At 42.1% G+C, this 13212-nt stretch overlaps 1 protein-coding gene and 1 non-coding gene across 7 annotated transcripts in view; one reads left to right on the top strand and one right to left on the bottom strand.

Moving 5' to 3' along the window:
* SMURF1 (SMAD specific E3 ubiquitin protein ligase 1) overlaps window positions 1-13212 on the bottom strand; it is a 108434-nt gene that overhangs the window by 55951 nt on the left and 39271 nt on the right. The window lies entirely within an intron of this gene.
* LOC113594599 (U6 spliceosomal RNA) lies at window positions 12356-12462 on the top strand. Its single transcript, XR_003415003.2, has one exon. It is a non-coding gene; the product is annotated as a U6 spliceosomal RNA (small nuclear RNA).

The following is a 13212-nucleotide window of genomic DNA, read 5'->3' as shown; positions in this document are numbered from 1 at the left end:
TTCTGCTAGGGTTTAACCCTACAAAGGAGTCAGCAATGTCTTAAAGTAACAGCTATGCTCTAGACCAGGGACTGGCTAACCATGGCCCGTGGGCCAAATTTTTGTAAAAAAACAGGCCTTCTGCCGGTTTTTGTAAATAAAGTTTAAATGGAACACAGCCACGCTCATCTGTTTACTAAGTGTCTGTGGCTACAATGGCAGAACCGAATAGTTGTGACAGAGACCATATGGCCCACAAAGCATAAAATATTTACTATCTGGGCCTTTCAGAAGAAGGTTGCCAGCCCCTGCTCCAAATTTATAATAGTACTGACTGTATACACAGAATAACCTCAGTGGACAAGCTTCTCGAGGATTCAGGAAGAAAAACATACCCCCAAAATACCACCCTGGCTTTTGAGTACTTATTCATTTACTTATATGGATGCTAAATACAAAAACAATTTGAAATTTTCGCAACGCATATCCACCGAACTTGAACCAGATGTCAGACACAGTCATTCCACAAGAACACCATGAAGCATTCCTCTCAGACTGCTATGTTGTAGTCTACTGAAAACCATTTGCAGACTACAAGTAGAAAATGATGGAAAATGTCCATGTGTCTCTCCGAGAGTCTGGGCATTCACAACACTCAGCTCGGCCTTGACTCAGAAAAACGTGTCACGGTCCGAGGGGAGAGTGGAAACTGCCGTTCAGAGGCCTTTGCTTCCCCAAATGCCAGGCCCTTAGGGCTCTGAGAACTGGGACGGTTCCCAATTCACTCCACCCACAAACACGAACTGTGTGAACACGGGAAGCCCTTCTCCAAAACCACCCAAAGAAAGGACCCATCTCTGGGCCCACCGCCTCCCTCAAACATAAGGGGGTCCTTGCCCAGGTCTTCATGCCAACTGAGGCTAAGACCTCTATTCTTCGGAGCCTCCTTTGGCCTCTACCCCCATCTATGTTATGATAATTTTGTCTTTGTAGCCCAAGACTCGTCATGCAGATCACTCTGGGCTCTCTCTCTCCCTAATGTCTCCCACTCTGGGCCGGAAGCATAAGCTCCCTCCTTCTAAGACAGTCCTCTTTGCCTAATCACCTCCGCCCTCACCCGGATGTACAGATCGATCTCAGCTGGATCACGAGGGACCCAAAGCCGTACAGAATCCTTCTTCACTTGAAATTATCAAGGCCTGGGTTCAAATTGCAGCCCAGCTAGTTAGCAGATGGGTAGCATGGAGCACACTACCCACCCTCTCAGGGCCTCCAATTTCTCATCTGTACCACAGAGATAATACTTCCTACTTTTCAGGGTTATTGTGAGCGTCAGAACAGGCACGTGATAAAGACAGTTGCTGTTAGAATTAACTATCTTACTAATTACTACTAACATTACTACTCATCAAGGACTTACTGTTTTATCTGACAATGTGACAGCAACTCTACTCATTTCAATTCACTAACTCCTGGTGTAGGTAATATTTATCCCCAGTTTACAAACATGAAAACAGACATAGAGAGGCGAACTTGCTTAAGATAACAATACATGTACTGCATGGTGGGGGTCAGGACCCAATCCTAGTCATTGGAGTAGCTGATCTCATTAGTCATGAATTCTGTATTTGTGAATTTGCCTACTTGTTAAAATTACCGGCAAGGGGCGGGGGCGGGGGGGGGGGGGTGTTGGGTGGCTCAGTCAGTTAAGTGTCTGATTTCAGCTCAGGTCATAATCTTACAGTTCGGAGGTTCAAACCCCACAGCAGGCTCTCTGCTGTCAGCTTGAATGCACTCTGGATCCTCTGTCCCCCTCTCTTTCTGCCCCTCCCCAGCTTGTGCTCTCTCTCCCTCTCTCTCTCTGAAAAATAAACAAACATAAAAAAAAAAAAAGGTGAGGGGGGGAATGGAAGCTACACACTAAAAATATACGCCGTTACTCGCTGTTCCTTCCCACTTCCAGAATTATAAGCAGTTTTGTTAATCTCGGAAACCCCTATATTCAGAAAACGTTTCCCAAAATGAATTACGAATTAATCAAATTTAAAGCTGCCTTCAATCTGGCATTCTCAATACTGTCAAATTTCCTTTCCTCTCACTGCAAAGCCAACCTCCTCTCTGCTCTCAGCTCTAGCTCTAGCAATTAGGACACAATGCAGACAGTCCTACCACCACAAAGATGTATTGTGTTTCGTCCCGGAAAACAAAGATTTCCCTGGAATTCACTCCCCCAAATCCAATAAAATACAACAAAGCAAATACCCTATAAATTAAATCACCAGAGCCCTACAGAAAAGGCACCCAAATTTTGAAGAGTTTTTGTCATTTCGTTCCTAAAATTCTCATGCAAAAAATCATTTTATGCCAAGCTAAGCACAATTTGACTTCTCTTCTCCTCGTGTAAAGGACTACTCTTGAAGACATGGTCTTCATTTAAAACAAATTCTAAAATATACTGTCCTATATGTACACTCTGCTGTATGTATATTTCAATTAAATGGGGGCGCCTGGGTGGCTCAGTCAGTTGAGTCTCTGTTCAGGTTCAGGTCATGACATCATGGTTCATGAGTTTGAGCCCCATGTCAGGCTCCACACTGACAGTGCAGAGCCTGCTTGGGATTCTCTCTCTCCCTCTCTCTCTGCCCTCCTCCACTCATGTTCCCTCCCTCTCTCTCAAAATAAACAAATACACTTAAAAAAAAAAAAAAAGCCAAGTACATAACCCTAGGTTAAATTGAGATAAGCCAATTTTTCAATTATGAAATGATTATAAATAATCTGCTGAAATGAAAGCTTTGCAGGCAAAATATTAAAGCTTTGATAGTCTTTCTACATTGTAACACATTAATGTGAATTTTCAAAAATAACAGATAACAAAAGTCAAATTGTGGGTTTCATTAATAGCCCAGTTGATATGCATGAGATGAAAAATAATTGAAGAAAGCTGTTTGAAATTACATATATCTCAAAATTACAGTCCAGTAGTTGTTACCTAAAAGTAACCTTAAATATTTCAGGACAGCAAATTAAAAATACTAGAACTACAAATCAGACCAAACTAAAAATTCATCTAGAGGTTGAAAGTGAGCATAAGTTACATGGAAAGCTTGCAGGATCTCCCATCAGTTGTTGGAACCCCCATCTTCTGTGCGCACCCACATCAATTAAATAAAATAGTGATGGAATAATAAATTACAATAATTTTTAAAATTCATAAATATTCCCTCTTATAATAACGAGTAGCTTTGTAGATCATAAAGAGAATATCTCCTATTAATTGAAAATGTTAAAACTTAACAAGTTGAGGGCAATACTTATCAATTTTTAAGTAACTCCACAACTCTTTTTAAAAAAAATTTTTTTTAGTGTTTATTTTTGAGAGAGAGAGCGAGCGAGCGAGCGAGAGTGCAGGGGTGGGCAGAGAGAAAGGGAGACACAGAATCTGAAGCAGGCTCCAGGCTCCCAGCTTGTCAGCACAGAGCCCAACGCGGGGCTTGAACTCACAAACCCTGAGATAAAAACCTGAGCTGAAGTCGGATGCTTAACTGATTGGGACACCCAGGCGCCCCTCCACAACTCATTTTTAAAATACTTATAGCTCTGACTAAATTCGTGTCGTTTAAGTCACGTTAACCTCAGCAGCTGCACAGGACACTAACAGGTGAATTTGGAGAATACAAAAGGGAATTCAATTCAAATACCATCTGTTCTGCTGCGAGTTTCTGTAACACAGATGACCTCACGTTTGATTGGTAAGTGGGAATGACATCATTACAGCATGGAAGCGTCGCCGATTCATTTGTGAGTTTCCAAAGCAAAGAAGGGGAGGGAATGGAATTACGTGAAATCTCAGGCAAGAGAAAAAAAAAAAAAACAAGCCCTCACCTAACTTGCCTTAGCAACAAGTTGTAGTTTAAGCAAGCTGCAAACGGGAGCCTGCACCCGAGCCTCACTCCCCAGACGGGTGCGGCCACAGCCAGGCCAAGGTCTCACTCAGCTGGGCTGTGGCATTGGTTCCTGTCAACGCTCCCTGTGAGGGCGGCGCCACTGGCTCCGAACTCCACTTGTGTTTGCATCGTCAGACACCCACTATCCATGCACCAATTCAAGCATTGCTAGAATTTCCACTTTGCTATTTTTGTATACTTTTAGTATCCATTTTAGCAACCTCTGCCTATGGTCCAGGTAATCAACTGAGGTACCAATTATGCTTTTGCTAGTAATTACTAAGCAGCATACATCTTGAGAGATCTGCCACAACCTTCCTTACTCGTCTTGTAAGACACTTTCTCTTGCGAGCGTGCGTGCGCATGCGCACACTTGCACGCCTAAGCGGGAGGAGGGACCGAGGGAGAGAGAAAAAGAGAATCTTAAGCAGGCTGCGCACCCAGCGCGAGCCCAATGCAGGAATCAATTCCATGACCATGAGATCCTGACCTGAGCCAAAATCAAGAGTCGGGCGCTTAACTGACTGAACCACCAAGACACTGTTTTTAGTGCATGATTTGCAGGATACAGGATTTTTCATGAACATAAATATTCCATCATAGCACAAAAAGCTCGCTTAAACTTCAGGACCTAAAAAGAAGATATTTTCTTAAAGATCTCAGCTTAGAGAAAGGACTGTCTCTTCATCAGTTTGCCAAAGCTGCCGTGACAAAGTACCAGGTGCTGGGGGCTTCAACAACAGAAAATTTAGCTCACATTTCTGGAGACTGGAAATCCCAGAACAAGGTGCCTGCAGGGTCGCCTCCTTCTGAGGGCTGTGAAGGAGAATCTGTTGGACGCCTCTCTCCTGGCGTCTGGGGTTTGCTGGCTCTCTCTCGTGTTCCTTGGATGACGGTCATCCACCTTCATGCTCACATGGCATTCTCCCTTTGTGCTCGTCGCGTCCAAATTTCCCCATTTGATAAGGATACCAGTCATAATTGGATTAGGGGCCTACCTGACTCCCTTTCACCTTGCATCTGTGATGAACCTATTTCCAAATGGGAAGACACCATTTTTTTTTATGTTTCTTTTTTTTTTATTTTTGAGAGAGAGAGAGAGAGAGAGAGAGAGAGAGAGAGAGAGAGAGAGAGCGCGCGCGCGCACAAGCAGGGAAGGGGCAGATGGAGGAAAACACAGAATCTGAAGCAGGCTCCAGGCTCTGAGCTGTCAGCACAAAGCCCGATGCGGGGCTCAAACTCACAAACCGCGAGATCACGACCTGAGCTGAAGTCGGACGCTTACCTGACTGAGCCACCCAGGTGCCCCAAAATTGGAAGCCACCTTTTGAGGTACAGCAGGGACTGAGGACTTTAATATTATGAATTTTGGAGGGTCAAAATGCAACCCATAACAACTGGTATCTAATTCACAAACTGGAAAAATACTAAAAACCATCAGTATTTTTCAGCCCCTGGTAACAGCAGATGAGGTAAGTCGATCTGCTGAAAACAGTAAAAGCTGCGAGAATATGACAAGCACGTTCCTAAAAGCACCAAATAGCTAACAAGGTAGGGAGGATGTACTGAACCCTAATTCAAGTCAGTACTTGACCCAGAGAGAACCAAGAAGTCCGGCTGCATCTTGCCCTTCAGTTATTTGCTAAAAGGTTGCCCTTTTAGGACTTGGGGGATGAGGGCTGGAATCTGTTAACTGCCAAGGATGGGGTCCTGGTGAACAGTATCTCAGTTTGGGCCGGCCCTCAAAAGGCAGCAGGCTGGGAGTAAGAATTCTGAGCAGCCCAGGTTTGTATTAGCTGGATGGCCAAGAAAATCTCAAGCCTTGACTCTGGACTACTAGTGACAACTTTCAAATACAAATGTCTAGTGCCCTTGAACTATGGGGTAAACCACTGGCCAAGCTCCAGGTGGTCACTTGTGGGCTACAGACAGGTGAGATACAAATAGCACTGCAAAGGTTATGAACACAGAACTGAGACACTGAAACCACAACCCACAGAAAGCCGTTTGGAACACACACCCTGAATCCAACCAGGTCAACGCCTGCTAAAACAAATACATCAACATTCACCATAGGATTTAAACAACACGCAGAGCCTCATAGTGTAACATTCAAAATGTTCAGGGTGTAATCCAAAATTAGTCAGCGTACAAAGAACGAGGAATTGCCACTCACATGGGGGAAAAGATAGACCATGCAAACACTAATGATAAGAAAGCTGGAGTGGCTCCATTGATATTGGACAAAGTGGACTTCAGAACAAAGAAAACCATGGGGGATAAAGAAGGACATTCCATAAGGAAAAGATGGGTAATTTGCCAACAAGGCAGAACAGTCCTAAATGTGTATGCATCTGACACCAGAGCTTCAAGACACATCGAGTAAAACCTGACAGACGTGAAAAGAAAAATAGAAAAATCCAAAATTACAGCTGGAGACTTCAGGACTTCTCCCAGTAGCCGACAGAAGTGACAGACAGAAGGTCAGCAAGGACACAAGAGGACTGAGCACCCTCCACTAACTGTATCGAGCAGACATTCACCGAGCACCCCACACAACCACAGCAGTGTCACCTTCTTTTCAACACACATGGAACATTCATTAAAAAAATCTTAACAAATGTAAAAGAATTGAAATTGTAGAATTAGGTTCTCTGATCATAACAGAATTAAACTACAAAGCAATACAAAAGGTAACAGGAAAACCTCCAAACACATGAATAGTAAACACCACACTTATGAATAATTCATGGGTGAAAGGGAACATCTTAAGGGAGGGATAAAAAAATATTTAGAATGGAAAGAAAAATTTTAATTAAGGCATCAAAATCTGTGGAATCCAGCTGAAGCAGTACTTAAAAGGAACTTTAGAAATTATTTCTCGGGGCGCCTGGGTGGCTCAGTCGGTTGAGCGTCCAACTTTGGCTCGGGTCATGATCTTGCAGTTTGTGAGTTCGAGCCCCGCATCGGGCTCTGTGCCGACAGATCAGAGCCTGGCGCCTGCTTCGGATTCTGTGTCTCCCTCTCTCTGCCTCTTCCCCGTTCATGCTCTGTCTCTCTCTGTCTCTCAAAAATGAATAAACATTAAAAAAATTTTTTTAATTATTTCTCTATTTTTCTAATGTAAAGGGCACAGTGGAGTCATAGCTGAAAATTAAAATTTAGTTACTTTCTGGGGCTTGATATCCCATACTGTAAAAGTGGGCAGAGGACCCACTAGTAGGTAATCACATTAAGATTAAGAAATCAGGGGTGCCTGGTGGCTCAATCGGTTAAGTGACCGGCTCTTGATCTCACCTCAGGGAATGATCGCACAGTTTTTGAGTTCTTTGAGTTCGAGCCCTGCATCGGGTTCTGCGATGACAGCATGGAGCCTGCTTGGGGTTCAGTTCTCTCTCCCTCTCTGCTCCTACTCCACTTGTGCTCTCTCTCAAAATAAACAAATAACCTTAAAAAAAAAAACTTCAAAAAATAAAAAAAAATCAATACCTACTAACTCTAATTTAAACTGCATTTTTACAATTTCTCAAAAGTCATTAAGAAGAACAGTAACAGAATATTGAAAGTATCTTTTGTTGAGTACATCAATGTCCAAAGAGTATCCCAACCAATTTGGCTTAATATATTCAACACACGCCATTCAAAAGGCTATGTTTCCAATCAAACTAAATAAAATACAGTAAAAGTAATAGAAAAAGATGGCACAGGAATTCTGAAAAAAAAAATCTCCATTAGCTAGCTTCTTGTGATAAAACATAAAAAAATTCACATCTTTAAATAACCAGAGGTCATGATCATTACCCATAAAATGTTACATACGAAATTTTTATTAGAAAAGTTGCAAATGGGGGCACCTGGGTGGCCCAGTCGGTTAAGTGGTTAAGTGTCCAACTCTTGATTTTGGCTCAGGTCATGATCTCATGGTTTGTGAATTCAAGCCCCACATCAGACTCCGTGCTGACAACATGCAGCCTGTTTGGGATTCTCTCTCTCTCTCTCTCTCTCTCTCTCTCTCTCTCTCTCTCTCTCTCTCTGCCCCTCCCCTGCACGTGTGCAGGAGCTCGCTCTCAAAACAAATAAAACATTAAAAAAATAAAATATAACAGATAATTGCCTTATTTATAGTAAAGAAATGGAGGTTGGGAAAGGGAAACTTATAATATTTTAATTCCAAAAGAATACCTTATGGACATTACAAAAAGCAGTTGCATTAGAAGGACATCTATGAACATGCTAACCAAAGAAAGAGGCAGAGAGATCATAAAACACAGTATGCCAGGTGGTCTTACAATGTAAAGGGAATAATTCTTAGAACTCTGACATTTTACAACTGGGCCTATAACACAGAACACTCCACTTCCTTGTTTTCATCACTAACTGATGCATATTTCTGTCCCATGTCACCACACATCAGCCCCCTATTCACAAATACTCTGTCTGGAGCTATATGGAACAAAGGGCAGCAACAGAAAATGACACAGTGCACCTAGGAAGTGCACTGAACAGGGGCGCCTGGGTGGCTCAGTCGGTTAAGCATCTGACTTCAGCTCAGGTCATGATCTCACGGTTCCTGGGTTCGAGCCCGTGTCGGGCTCTGTGCTGACAGCTGGGAGCCTGGAACCTGCTTCGGATTCTGTGTCTCCCTTTCGCTCTCTCTGCCCCTCCCCCGCTGGCACCCTGTCTCTCTCTCTCCCAAAAATAAACATTAAAAACATAAAAAAAAAAAAAAAGTGTACTGAACACTAATAAGCTTTGTGACTGATTAAAATTGGACAGATTCATGTCTGTACCATATCTGGTCAAGAGAAACTACAGATAAACTTAACTGCATAATACAGTTTTCCATCCAGCCATGTATTAGGGATTTTCAACCCTTTGAACATCTTCCCTGTCCATTAAGATTATAAGGTCCTTTGAGCAGTTTACTCTACCTCATTCATTTAAAATAACATTTAAGGAGCGCCTGGGTGGCTCAGTTGGTTAAGCATCCGACTTCGGCTCAGGTCACAATCTCACAGTTCATGGGCTAGAACTCTAGGGCTCTATGCTGACAGCTCAGAGCCTAGAGCCTGCTTCAGATTCTGTGTCTCCCTGTCTCTTTGCCCTCCCCCACTCAGGCTCTTTCTCTTTCTCTCTCTCTCTCTCAAAAATAATTAAATATTACAAAAAATTAAAATAACATTTAAGAATTGCTTTGGCCAAGCCCTGTGCCACTGGAGAAATAGAGGTGATTGAGTCTCCGCCTCTCATCTTTGGCAGCAGCAAAGACATGTATAATGTGAAAAAGGTTGTGCAGACCCTGCTGTAGGAAGACGGAAGAGGGACCAGCCCCTGCCAAGCAGGAGACACAGAGAGAGGTCATTCTACATGTACGAGGACATGTTGGAGAGGCTGATACATTCAGGGACAAGGGTGTGCTTCTATGGGATGTTGGTTTAGGAGGCAGAGAAAGGGCTGGGCCACACTAGAAAAGGTCTCACCAGCAACTGCTCAAGAATTTGGACTTTACCCTGTGGGCAATGAGGAGCCAAACAGGATCAGACTGGCTTTTTTAGGAAGCTATAAACTCTGGTACTGGAGTAGAAAATGAGAAGGAATGGTTGGGAAGAGGCAGGAAGAGGGAAGACTAACCCATCTGGAGGCTGTTTAAATAGTCTAGGGAGATCTTATTTCGATTTCCTCCCCCTGCAGCAACTAGTACACAGTAACCTTATGCATAGTAAAACAAACAAACAAACAAAAACAATGTTGGACTGAACTAACTCAAGAAGGAAAATACCTAAGTTGCTTACAACGTGCTTTTCTGTTTCCTGAGACAATTCCTTCCTCAAGACGGGGTGGGGGGAGGGGAAGAAGAAGCCACAACATCATATACACTCATAACCAATGCCTTTCACACCATCCTAATATACAGCTAAGATCCTTAAGAATCTGGGTTCTCACAGATTTTCCTTGTCTTCATTTTATCACATTTTCACTCATCTCAAAACATTAGTGGAAAGAGTTTTGAAAAAACCTGCTAAGCAAATACCCTGGCCAGAGCATGCCACATACACATTTCAAATAATGAAACCAAGGAAGGGGGTCAATATATAGGTAGTGCCAGTTTGGGATATGCACTGATTTATCCATCAAGATATAAATCTTCAATGGATACTCCCAATAACTCCCATTCCAGAAGCTGAATGTAATCAATCGTAAAGATGTGGTAGACAATTTAAAATAAGATAGCATCTACCCAATGCAATCCCTATCAAAATTCCATCTGGTTTTGGTGGGGGTTTTTTTGCATAAATTGACAAGCTGATCCTAAAATTTGCATGGAAATTCAATGGACCCAGAAGCCAAAACAATCTTGAAGAAAAAAAAAAAAAAGAACAAACTTGGAGATTCACACTTACCAATTTCAAAACTCACAACCAAGCTATGATAACCAAGCTGATGTGGGACTGATGTAAGGCTGAACATACATAGGTCAATGGAAGAGAACTGGAAGTCTACAAATGAATCCTTACATTTATGTCACCTGGCTGTGGACAAGAGTGCCAACATAAGTTAACGAGAGAATAGTCTTTTCGACAGATGGTGCTGAGACAACTGGATATCCACATAAAGAATGAAAAAGAATGAAGCTGGAGCCTTACCTCACACTGTACATAATAATTAATTCAAAGTAGATAATCCAAAGTTAATGTAAGAATTAAAACTATAAAACTCTCTTGGGGTGCCTGGGTGGCTTAGTAGGTTGAGCATCAGACTCTTGATTTTGGCTCAGGTCATGATCTCATGGTTCACAGGATAGAGCCCTGTGTTGGGTGGGCTCTGTGCTGACAGCTCAGAGCCTACTGGGGATTCTCCCTCTTCCTTGCTCTCTGCCCCTCCCCCACTTGGCACATGCTCGCTCACTCTCTCTCACAATAAACATGAAAAAAACTCTATAAAACTCTTACAAAAAGAGAATGGGACTGAATCTTTACAATCTTGGGTTTGGCAATGGTTGCTTGTTAGATATGATGCCAAAAGTGTAAGTGACAAAAGAAGTAATACATGAATTGGACTTGATCAAAATTAAAAAGTTTTGTCTTTCAGAAGACACTATCAAGTAAAAAGACAATCCACAGAATACTTCAAAACTATTGGAAAATGTCTGATAAGGGACTTGTATATGGAATATATTTAAAAAGCCTCTCTTATCTATGTAGATATAAATAGATGTTAAGAGGGATGCTTGGGGAGCTCAGTTAAGCATCCAACTCTTGATTTCGGCTCAAATCATGATCTCACGGCTTTGTGAGTTTGAGCCCTACATCAGGCTCTGTGCTGGCAGAGTGGAGCCTGCTTGGGATTCTCTCTCTCTCTCTCTCTCTCTCTCTCTCTCTCTACCCCTTCCCCACTCATGCTGTCTCTCTCAAAATAAATAAATAAACTAAAAAAAATAAAAATAAAAAATAGATGTAAAGATATCTATTTACAGATAAAGGGGATTAAGAGGTATGAACTTCCAGCTATAAATAAGTCACAGAGATGAAAAGTACAGGAGAGAATATAGTCAATAATATTGTAATAATGCTGTTTGGTGACAGATGGGGACTTTACTTATTGTGGTGAGCACTGAATAACATAATTACTGACTCAATATGCTGTACACTGGAAGCTAATATAACATTGATTACTTCAATAAAAATGTTTTCAAAACTCCTAAAAATCAGTAATAAAAAGACAACCAATTTCAAAATGGGCAAAGGATTTGAAGACTTTTCTCAAAAGAAAACATACAAATGGTCAGTAAGTACAGGAAAAGATGCTCAACATCAGTAGCCATTAGAGAAATATAGATCAAAACCACAGACACTACTTCACACCCATTAGGATAACTAAAATAAAAATGACAATACCAAGTACTGGCGAAAATGTGGAGAAATCAGAACACTTAAGCTTTACTGGTGGGACCGTAAAACGTTTCAGCCACTTGGGAAAATAGTTTGGCAGTTCATCAAAATGCTGAACACAGAGTAGCATATGACCCAGCAATTTCCCCACTTAGGTATATTCCCAAGAGACCTGAAAACATGTAGGTCTACATAAAAACGTGTGCATGAATTTTTATCACCAGCATTACTTACAATAGCCCAAAAGTGAAACAAATCAAATGCCCATCAAGTGATGAATGCACTAAGAAAATACGGCATACCCACACAGTGGAATATTACTCTGTTATTCAACAATAAAAAGGAATGGGTGATCTTGAAAACTTCCCTAAAGTGAAAGAAAAAATGACATATTGTGTGACTCCATCGTTATGAAACGTCCAAAACAGACAATGCCCGTACAGACAGAAAGCGGATTAGTGATTACAGGGGCTGGGGAGAGGGGATATGGCAAGTGACTGCCGGTGGGTACAGAGTTCTTTTTAGGCCATGAAAATGCTCGTGCTCACTTCCACAGCACATATACTAAAACTGGAATGATACACAGAAGATTAGCATGGCCCCTGCACAAGGATGACACACACACCTGTGAAGGTTTCTACATTGTTTTCTTGCCATTTGCAATGACATGGATGGAACTAGAGAGTATAATGCTAAGTAAGTGAAATAAGTCAGTCAGAGAGAGACAAATACCATAGGATTTCACTCATACGTGGAATTTAAGAAACAAAACAAATGAGCAAAGGGGGGAGAAAAGAGAGAGACAAACCAAGCAAGACCCTTAACTATTTATTGAGTACTGATGGCTACCAGAAGGGAGGCGGGTGGGGGGACGAGTGAAATAGGGGATCGGGATTAAGGAGTGAGCACCAGGTGATTAAAATTAAAACTTAAAGGTTGGGGGGGCCCTGGGTGGCTCAGTCGATTGAGTGTCTAACTCTTGATTTTAGCCCAGGTCATGACCCCAGTATCATGGGATCGAGCCCACAATCAGGATCGTGTTGAACAAGGAGACTGCTTAAGATTCTTTCTCTCCCTCTACCCTCTCCCCTACTTGCAAACTCTCTCCTTCCGTCTGTAAAGAGAAAGGAAGGAAGGAAGGAAGGAAGGAAGGAAGGAAGGAAGGAAGGAAGGAAGGAAGGAAGGAAGGAAAGGAGGGAGGGAGGGAGGGAGGGAGGAAGGAAGGAATCTTCAAAAAATTGGTCTAAAACAAGACATGGTGATGGTTACGCACCACTGTGAATATAATAAAAGCCCCTGAATTGTATACTTTTAAAGGCACATGAATTATATCTCAATAAAGCTGTTACACATGTATATATTTTTAAGACAGTACCCACCTGTGGTTTATCAACTAG

This window comes from Acinonyx jubatus, chromosome E3, assembly GCF_027475565.1.
Source record: "Acinonyx jubatus isolate Ajub_Pintada_27869175 chromosome E3, VMU_Ajub_asm_v1.0, whole genome shotgun sequence".
Classification (NCBI taxonomy): domain Eukaryota; kingdom Metazoa; phylum Chordata; class Mammalia; order Carnivora; family Felidae; genus Acinonyx; species Acinonyx jubatus.
The sequence above is the reverse complement of the archived record's forward strand: the minus strand, read 5'-3'. Positions and strand labels throughout refer to the sequence as shown.